A 10,157-nucleotide genomic window follows, 5' to 3' on the forward strand; every position below is an offset into this window, starting at 1 on the left:
TGACTTCCCAGAGAACTCTGTTACATCTCATTCTGCCTATGGGCTGCGGGACCCACGGCCTGCACACCTCCCTCGAGTCTGGGACCTACCCTACAGTTGGCTCCCCACACCCCCAGCCCCAACAATGACAGTTCCACCAGTCAGCAGTTTCAGAACAAGTAGTATTGAAAGGCCCATCTCTGTTCCTGCATGGCCTGCAGCTTCTACTTTGTGCATAGTGTAATTCTCAGAAGGCCCAGTAGGCCTTCTAGAAAAATTCTCCCTTTCTTTCCTGGGGCAGCCACCTAAGTAAAATCATGCTTCTTTGGAAATCTTAAGCCCATCAGCAGACCACATCATCACCTTTATCATACCAAGTCCTCATACAACTCCTGTTTCCCTAACGGGAGAGCAGATTTATGGCTATTGATCACGTGTCTTCTCTCCCCTTTCTTTCTTCCATAACTCTTTCCCTTTTCTCTTTTCCAAGTGGTAAAAGCTTATTTGCAGCGACTGTCCTTGGACATTGTAGCTTAATGAGAACGTGAACCTCAATGTTTTCTGCCTTCAGCCTTCAGCATTGAAATCCCAGGATGAGGGTGCACCCATTTCTTCTTGATTCCTAGATATCACCATCATCCCCAGCTCTGAGAGATTTGGCTCATATCACTGTACCTGGTGCTTGTACATTTGGAATTGGTGCCTTCTCCTTCTGGCAACCATGCTATCAGTCCCTTTTCTGTTCAAGTGTCTTGCTTAAAGTTTATTGCTTGCCAAAGATGACACCATTGAGATGTAGCAGATGGGGAGAGTGTCTGAAGGTTTCAGTGCAGACTTTAAATGTCAGGTCAGCTCAGTAAAGGAGAATAGAAAAGCTAGGAATGGTTTTCTAGATGCTACACAAAATTAACTCTCATCCCTTTGGCATGCCTGGCCATTATATGCCACTCCATGTGTCATTTGTGTCATTTGTGTACTAGTGTGATCACACAAACACTATCCCCTGTCTCTTAGAAGCACATAAGACAGAGAAGTTGCCATACCACCTCCAGTAGATCCTGTGGGCAAGCTTCACAGACTCCTGTGGGAGGAGGCCTCCTAGAACCGGTTGTGGACCTCTCTAGCTGGAGAATAATTTTGAGCTGTAGTTCTCTTGGCCACTTGCCTGCTTTGGTTCCCCCCTATTCTATCTCTATATTCACAAGATGTTCCTGATAGCCTGGGCCGAAAGTATCCAAGCGAGAAAGTTAAATGAAAGTTCATTCTTTGAAATAGAGTCACTGGCCATGACCTCTTTCTTAGAAGTTCAATGCTTTGCTTCATAATCAGTTACATAAGTATAATAACATAATACGTTGTTAAAATAACCTCCCAACAACATATGAATTTGTATGGCTATGTGTGTAAGATGAGGTTGGCTCTGACACTGTGGTATGGAAAGCATTGTTTAAGTGAATTTTGAGGAGCTTTAAAGAGACAGAAACTAGATGTTACATGAGGATTACTCATGAAAATTCCTTAAAGTAAACAGGACATAAGGACCATAGCTAAGTGTTCCTGAGATCTTCTGAACTTTTGAACGTTTGCTATTAACTACAGGTGATTTTATATGAATTTATTGTGATCAAGGAATGTGATGTTTCGTATGTGATCTTCTAAATTTATACCCGATTGGTTTTGTATCTTCTTGTGCCAAATGCTTATGATAATCGTTCTTTGTAATTGCTTCACTGGATACATTTTTTCAGAATTGTAATGCCAATTTTTTATGTATAAAAATCCTTGCTTGAGAGCTGCAAAAATACATTCGGATTTAAACCTCCTCAGTGTTTGTTTCTGTTTGTCACTCGCCACTCACTGAACCTGTGCCTCTCCTGATATCCAAAGTCTTCCCTCGGTCTCAATCTCCGCAACTGGGTCGGTGCATGGCAGAAGTGGATGTGTTGCTTAGTGAGACCAAGATGAATAAAAGCAATCTATGGAGTGGTATGTAATGCCACTTGTTTGGACTGGGAACAAGCAAAGATTGCTATGTATTGTTCTGAGACTTCAGAATCACTTTTGCTCTCTTACCAGACTGTGGGCCTGCAGGGCTTGAGGATCAGCTGGCTGGACTGCGTTTTAGCATCCACAGTCACTTGAGACTGCACTAACCATGTGGAAATATCTTTTGTTGCTGTTTTAATATTTTTTCTGCTTTCAATGCCAAAAAGGAAAAAAAGTAGATGCTTTAAGGTATTTAAGGTATGAATGAAGTTCTTAAGAATTTAAAATATGCTCCCCACCATGTAATAAGAATACATGCTCTACTATGTTCATAGCAGCCCTATTTATAATTGCCAGGTGCTGGAAAGAACCCAGGTATCCCTCAACAGAAGAGTGAATGCAAAAAATGTGGTATATCTACACAATGGAGTACTATTCAGCCATTAGAAACAATGAATTCATGAAATTCTTAGGCAAATGGATGGAGCTAGAGAACATCATACTAAGTGAGGTAACCCAGACTCAAAAGGTGAATCATGGTATGCACTCACTAATAAGTGGATATTAACCTAAAAAACTGGAATACCCAAAACATAATCCACACATCAAATGAGGTACACGAAGAAAGGAGTGGCCCCTTGTTCTGGAAAGACTCAGTGAAGCAGTATTCGGCAAAACCAGAACGGGGAAGTGGGAAGGGGTGGGTGGGACGACAGGGGAAGAGAAAGGGGCTTATGGGACTTTCGGGGAGTGGGGGGCTAGAAAAGGGGAAATCATTTGAAATGTAAATAAAAATTATATCGAATAAAAAAAAAGAATTTAAAATATGTAATTAAAATTCGATAGTTTGACTCCTAAGCACCTTCCCCCTCCCATTTTTTTCAAGTTAGCTGATTTTCTCTTTAGAAAAAGATTCAGCTGTAGAAATCAAGACTGGGGATAGGATGTACAGAGTAACACTAGTAACACTAGTAAATTTTTTGTGCTTGTATCATAAACCTGCTGTGTAGCTGAAGGGGAAGGAGAACATGGGGTGAGTTTACCTTGCTCTTTGTATATGACTCATACACAATGATAAAACCCTGCTCACCTAGCGTGTTTGCATGCCCTCCCCTCCAGTGAGCAGAGCCATGCTACAGGGTGGCTTCTCGCTCTGCTGGAGGTTCTGTGTCTATCCTTGTGCCCCAGGCTACTTTCCTTCAAATGTGTTCCCTCTCGTCAGTGTTTAGATTTGGTGATCATTAGATAGTGTGACAGGCATAGTGGCTGTGCCCAGCACCAGGCTTGTTCTGTCTTTCTTTTGGTTGTGAGCACCAAGTGGCCTCTAGCTGAAGAGCCCAGTGTCAGTCAGTATGATTATGACCAGAGTAGCTGGTCTTGGCTTTTTCTCCTAGGAAAAGAGGCATGCCGTTTCACTTGACAAAAGGGCAAGAGTAGGCTTTGCCTGGTTGCTGCTGCAGTACTCTTAATGTTTTAAACTTTTTATGACATAGTCCACAGTGATGTAAGTCTAAGAAACTGCTTAGTTTTCAAAGCTGCGGGCTCTGGTCTGGACTGTGACTGTCACATGTCAGCAGGTTAGGTTTGGAACATGATGCCTGCGTCTGATGGAATGTCATTTAAGCTTTGGGTTCTTAAAAATTATCAGTGTGAATGTCATAATTATTTGTTTTGTGGGAAAATCTTCTAAATAAAAGTTATTGTGCAAAATATAGTATCATGGACACAAATAATAGTCTAAAATTTAGTTTAGAAATCCCTAAAGATATAAACTATATTGCATATCCATTAAAAGTTTGTTTTATTTAATTTTATGTGAACATGTAGTGTTTAGATAATTGTTTTCCCTTCTCTACTTAAACACCCTGTTACTTGAATATTGTGTTGACTGGTCAGCAGCTGTGATCAATTCTGTAATCGAGCTCTTTACCCAGAGGCCCCCTGCCTCATTTGTGCTGGTCAGATAAGTGTTGGTACAGAGAGGGTGCTGTGTCAGCAGGAGCAGGGGTTCACCGCACACCCACTGCCTCTTTGTTTGTCAAAACAACTTCCTAAAGAAGGTCTCAGATGGGTTTTGTAAGAGCCTCCCAATGGTGGTCACAAACCTAAATCCAAAAAACAAAAGTTGACAAAGCTTACTGTGGCGGACTCATGAAGCAGGGGTCCTGTTATACACTTTCCCCAGCACCACCTTTGAGTGAGCTCAGTGCCACTTTAAATTCAGCTCTGCTTTGTCTTTCTAACCATGAGATGTATTATTGGTATAATTGCACACCAAAAATAAGCCAAATAGTACATTACACTAACTGAGTCCCTGCTTTCATGTAAGCAAAGGAAAGACAAATCTCACATCTCTGTTCTGTTTGTACACCTAGTGACCCAGGATTCAAGTTTTTGGTATCAAGTAAACTTTGCCTCAGACTGACTAAAGGCAGTTTTAGGTCATCTGAGTCTAATGATCATGTGCATGCCCTTCCCGCCTCTCCCTGGGTTTTTGCAGCTTCTCCTCACTGTAGTAAAGAACAATTCAGTAGTGTTACAGTTCAGAAGGAAGGTCAGTAGAGTCTATGCATGTCATAAAATAATGAGTGTTTACTAAAATGAACATTTATACTGGAGTGGATAGCATTCCATTATGTAGACTTCAAACTTTGCTAAGTGCTTTTTAGATTGCTTAAAATTTTTTCAAGATTTTAAAAGATGTATAAGGTTAAGTTTGCAAATATAAGAGAAATGCTGTATATCTTTTGAAGTGATAAAATCTATGTTAAAATTTTAAAGAAAATATGTTGTAATAATGCTGTTGTAAGTAATATTCCCATGTCTTGCTTTACTTGTTTTCTAGTTCAGTACAATCATTGTGGTGAATGTCCATAGCATTATAATTGCTCAGCCATTGAATTATAACATTTGTTAATTGAGATTGAGAAATTTATTTGTGAAATTCTTCAGAATTCATTTTTCTATTTCTAATATTTGTTGAAGTTAAATAAAAATGTTCAAGCCATTGATATAATAAAATATGAAACAAAACCATTTAAAAGAAAAGGACCTGCTCTGTTGCTAAGTGCTTTAGAGGAGTGCCAGTCATGAGTTACTAAGTCTCATCATGAATAACTTTCAAACTGGCCTGAGTATGACTAGCAGGAATGTTATTTTTGCTGTCTGACAATGAGCAACCTGAGAGAAAAGAAAATACAGTGACTTACGAAGATATGCATGTGATCTCAAGAGGAGTGGGCTTTGCTGGATCCTTCTCAAAAGAAGCTCTACAAAGATGTCATGCTGGAGACCTACAGGAACCTCAAAGTTATAGGCTTTAATTGGGAAGGCCTAAATATTGAAGAACGTTGTCTAAGATCTAGAGGACACAGAAGGCATGAAAGAAGCCAGAGTACAGCAAAACCCTCTGAAAATACTAAATGTGGTAAAGCCTTTATTTTACATGCTCACAGTCATGCTCAAAGGTATGAAAGGATTCATACAAAAAAGATACTCCATAGAGTTATTCAGTATGTTGAAGCCTTTGTACCTTACACAACTCTCCAAGTACAGAAAAGAACACAAACTGGACAGAAACATTATGAATGTAATCAATATGGCAAAGCTTTTGCAAATCACAGTCATCTTAAAAGGCATGAAAGAATTCATACTGAAGAGAAACCCTATGAATGTATTCAATGTGGTAAAGCCTTTTTCCAAAACTGTAGTCTCTAAATACATATAAGAATACATAGTGGAGAGAAACCCTACAAGTGTAATCGATGTGGTAACGCCTTTTCCCAACATATTAATCTCCAAATACATAAAAGAATACATACTGGAGAGAAAGCCTACAAATGTAATCAATGTAATAAAGCCTTTTCATGACATATTAATCTCCAAAGGAATGAAGAAACACATACTGGAGATAAACCCTTCAAATATAATCAATGTCAGGGCTGGAAAGATGGTTCAGCAGTTAAGAGCACTGACTACTTTTCTGGAGGTCCTGAGATCAAAGGCCAGCAACCACATGGTGGCTCATAACCATCTGTAATGAGATCTGCTGCCCTCTTCTGGGGTGTCTGAAGACAGCTACAGTGTACTTGCATATAATAAATAAATAAATCTTTAAAAAATGTGATCAATGTGATAAAGCCTTTCCACAACATATTATTCTACAAAAGCATGAAGATGAACCTTACAATGGTAATCTATGTGCCAAAGCCTTTTCCCAATATTATAATATAAACCTCAGGAAATATTATAATATAAAACCTCATGAAAGAAGACATACTGGAGAGAAACCTTTCAAATGTAATCAGTGTGAGAAAGTCTTTTCAAAACATGGTCATCTCCAAAAGCATAAAGGAACATACTAGAGAGAAAAACTACAAAGGTAATCAATGTGAGAAAGCCTTTTTACAATGCCATCATTTCTGAATATATAAATGCAAATAGTGAAGAAAAAGACTACAAATGAGATCATAATCTTAATTGTAATGAACATATTTGTATTGGCAAAAAACCTTCTGAATGTAAACAATGTGGTAAAGCCTAAGCCTAGCAAAGTTAACTCCTAATGCAACAAAGAGCAAATACTGGAGAGAGATGGACAGAGAGAGAAAGAGAGAGACCTTATAAATGTACACAATGTGGTAAACCTTTGCATGTTACACTCATCTTTGAACACATTAAAGAGCACATAATATATTTCAGAATACATAAAAAAAACCACTTTGAAGAGAAACCCTGTGTAAATAGTGTGGCAAGACCTTTGCAGGTGACATTTATCTCATAATGTATAAAGTAACACAGACTTGTAAGAAACTTCATGAAAATAAGCAATGTGTTAAAAAAGAGAAGAAAAGAAAAGGACCTAATAGAAGTTCCATCAGAAAAGAGCTTACTAATCACAGATATAATTTTAGTAATTCTTATAGGATCATCAATAAGATTTAAGTCATCTATTTCTTTATAAGCATCACTACATGACAGTACATCTTCATGGATCTGCATAGATCTGCTCCAATGGGGTGTGCTACTACTTAGTGAATGCTACATATGTTTAATAATAACAGGAAACACTTATTAATAGCAGAAATCTCTCCTAAAACGAATCCCTTACAGCCTTGCTAAATAAGGGCACACCTGTGACAGATTATATAATAATCAGAAGCAGGCCATTTCAGGATGATCACCGCTAGTTGTTAGCTTGTCCCATTATGGCTCCTGACAGTCATGCAGACACAATATACTGGAGTTACCAAATTTTGTAAACCGAAGAAACCAAACAGGTGTCTATATTATATTTACACTGAGCATACATAGAAAACATTGTTCTCCTTTGGATGGCAGAGAAGCATCTTAAAAAATGCTCAACTTCATTAGTCATTAGGGAAATGCAAATCAAAACAACCCTGAGATTTCACCTTACACCAGTCAGAATGGCTAAGATTAAAAATTCAGGAGACAGCAGGTGTTGGAGAGGGTGTAGAGAAAGAGGAACACTCCTCCACTGCTGGTGGGGTTTCAAATTGTTACAACCACTCTGGAAATCAGTCTGGCGGTTCCTCAGAATACTGGGCACCTCACTTCCATATATATATGGAAGTGGACAGGGGAGAGAGAAGGGGGCCTACGGGATTTTCGGGGAGTGGGGGGCTAGAAAAGGGGAAATCATTTGAAATGTAAATAAAAAATATATAGATCCTGCTATACCACTCCTGGGCATATACCCAGAGGATTCCCAACCATGTAATAAGGATACATGCTCTACTATGTTCATAGCAGCCCTATTTATAATAGCCAGAAGCTGGAAAGAACCCAGGTATCCCTCAACAGAAGAGTGGATACAAAAAATGTGGTATATCTACACAATGGAGTACTATTCAGCCATTAGAAACAATGAATTCATGAAATTCTTAGGCAAATGGATGGAGCTAGAGAACATCATACTAAGTGAGGTAACCCTGACTCAAAAGGTGAATCATGGTATGCACTCACTAATAAGTGGATATTAACCTAGAAAACTGGAATGCCCAAAACATAATCCACACATCAAATGAGATACAAGAAGAAAGGAGGAGTGACCCCTGGTTCTGGAAAGACTCAGTGAAGCAGTATTCGGCAAAACCAGAACGGGGAAGTGGGAAGGGGTGGGTGGGAGGACACGGGGAGAGAAGGGGGCTTACGGGATTTTCGGGGAGTGGGGGGCTAGAAAAGGGGAAATCATTTGAAATGTAAATAAAAAATATATCGAATAAAAAAAAGAAAAAAAAGAAAAAAAAAGAAAACATTGTTCTCTGCTTCTTATATTCTCCAAAATTGACCAAATATTCATTCAGACATGGACTGATTTCACAGAAACATCTAGGATAAAAAGAAATAATTACACCCAAGAGGAGAAGACAGAAAGTCATAATTGAACTGTGGGATTTAAATATTAGAATAAAAGCAAAGCAATTAATAAAAAAGTCATAGCAAGGAAATTGAAAATAATCACTGCATCCTATAGATATGAACACCAAAAACAGAAAATACAAACTTATAGAAATTGAATATTGCTTTACCAAATAAAAAATGGATCAACACAGAAATAAAGAAATGAAAGACTTTCCTAAAATTCAATGAAAATGATTATACACCATATACAAGCTCAATGGTCTCAAGGATAGTCTTTGAAAAAGACATGTTCAACAGGTTGGTAGTGACACATGTCTTTAATCTCAGTAGGTGGTAAGTGGACACAGGAGGCTATATGTAATTTTGGGTCTACCCTTGTCTACAGAACTAGTTCCAGAAAAGCTGAGGCTACACAAAGAAATCCCTTTTCATTAAACAAGAAAAGGGAGTTCGGGAAAGGTCATAGCACATAAAAATATGAGATGATTTCACAGTATTTAATCAACAGCACACAATAAGCCTCTAGAATAATAAGTAATCACACCAAGGGGGAGTAGACAGAAAGTCATAATCTAATTGTAGGATTAAATCATTAAAATAAAAACAAAGTGATTAATACAAAGAGTGTCAATTAAAGACAAAATATCAGCATGATCAAGAAGTATTCCAAATCAATGAAAAGTGGAGAGAAATTAACAGGGAGTTTAATAATAGAAGCAGAGAAAAATCTAGATAATCATAAAGACTTACTTTAAAACCTTATTCTCCCCAAAATATAAATCTGAAATATATGGGTATTTTCCTCAATACCTACCACTTCTAGAGTTAAAGAAAGTCAGAATAACAATTTACACAGAACTCTAACCAACAGTGAAATAGAAGAATTCACTAAAATTCTCCCAACTCGTTCCCCCAAAAAGTGAGACATAAATATTTTTACGACAGAATTCTTTGAGACAATTCAAGATATAATGCCATTAATCTGATATTATCCCAAACAAGAGAAACAGAAGAAATATTGTTCAATTCAGATTATGAAGCTACACTTACCATAATTACTAAGCCCCACAATGAGCTAACCAAGGAGGAGATTTATAGAATAATTTTTCTTATGAACCTTGGTACAAAAACACAATAAAATTATTACAAAATGAATCAAAAAACAAATCAAAGTATCAAATAATATTATCAGGTAGGCTTTATCACAAAAGGCAAAGCATGTTCCATATAAGAAAGTCAACACACACACACGCACACACACGCGCACACACATGCACGCACACACACGCGTGTGTGTGTGTGTGTACATTTATACATGGAGTAAGTAGGAGAGGTATTTTTGAGAATTGAAAGGATATAGGGATAGGGTAGCCTGTGAAGCCAGTTTGGAGACTACTTTGCTCTCTGATGTCTCTGATGGAAAAAAAGTTCTTCATCTCATATCTCTCTATATGCATATTTTAGCCTCAGAGGACAGAGGTTCTAGAGATGCACATGGAAAGTGTTGATGTTTCAACATTTCAACAAAATTTAGAAAAGAAACAAACCCTATCTGTCATATCTAAATGCTAGATATGACATACCACAACACACAGCAAGAATTGCCTATATTCATGTTGCCTTACCTGCATTCCATTTCTACAGAGATTCACCATATCACAATTATCAATAAACTCTACCACTGGCTGTGCAGGTTCTAAAATACTATCAAGAAGACATAACAAGGAAAATTATATACAAATATTTTACTCATTAAACATAAGTTCACCCACCACTTACCATTTGCTTTTTTTTTTTTTTTTTTT

The 10,157-nt window shown here is 37.7% G+C and overlaps 1 pseudogene; it reads left to right on the forward strand.

Annotated features, from left to right (window-relative positions):
- Positions 1-5,114: 5,114 nt before the first annotated feature.
- On the forward strand, positions 5,115-6,390 carry LOC127673814 (zinc finger protein 431-like; annotated as a pseudogene).
- The last annotated feature ends 3,767 nt before the right edge of the window (positions 6,391-10,157 follow it).

This window comes from Apodemus sylvaticus, chromosome 23 (assembly GCF_947179515.1).
Source record: "Apodemus sylvaticus chromosome 23, mApoSyl1.1, whole genome shotgun sequence".
NCBI classification, from domain to species: domain Eukaryota; kingdom Metazoa; phylum Chordata; class Mammalia; order Rodentia; family Muridae; genus Apodemus; species Apodemus sylvaticus.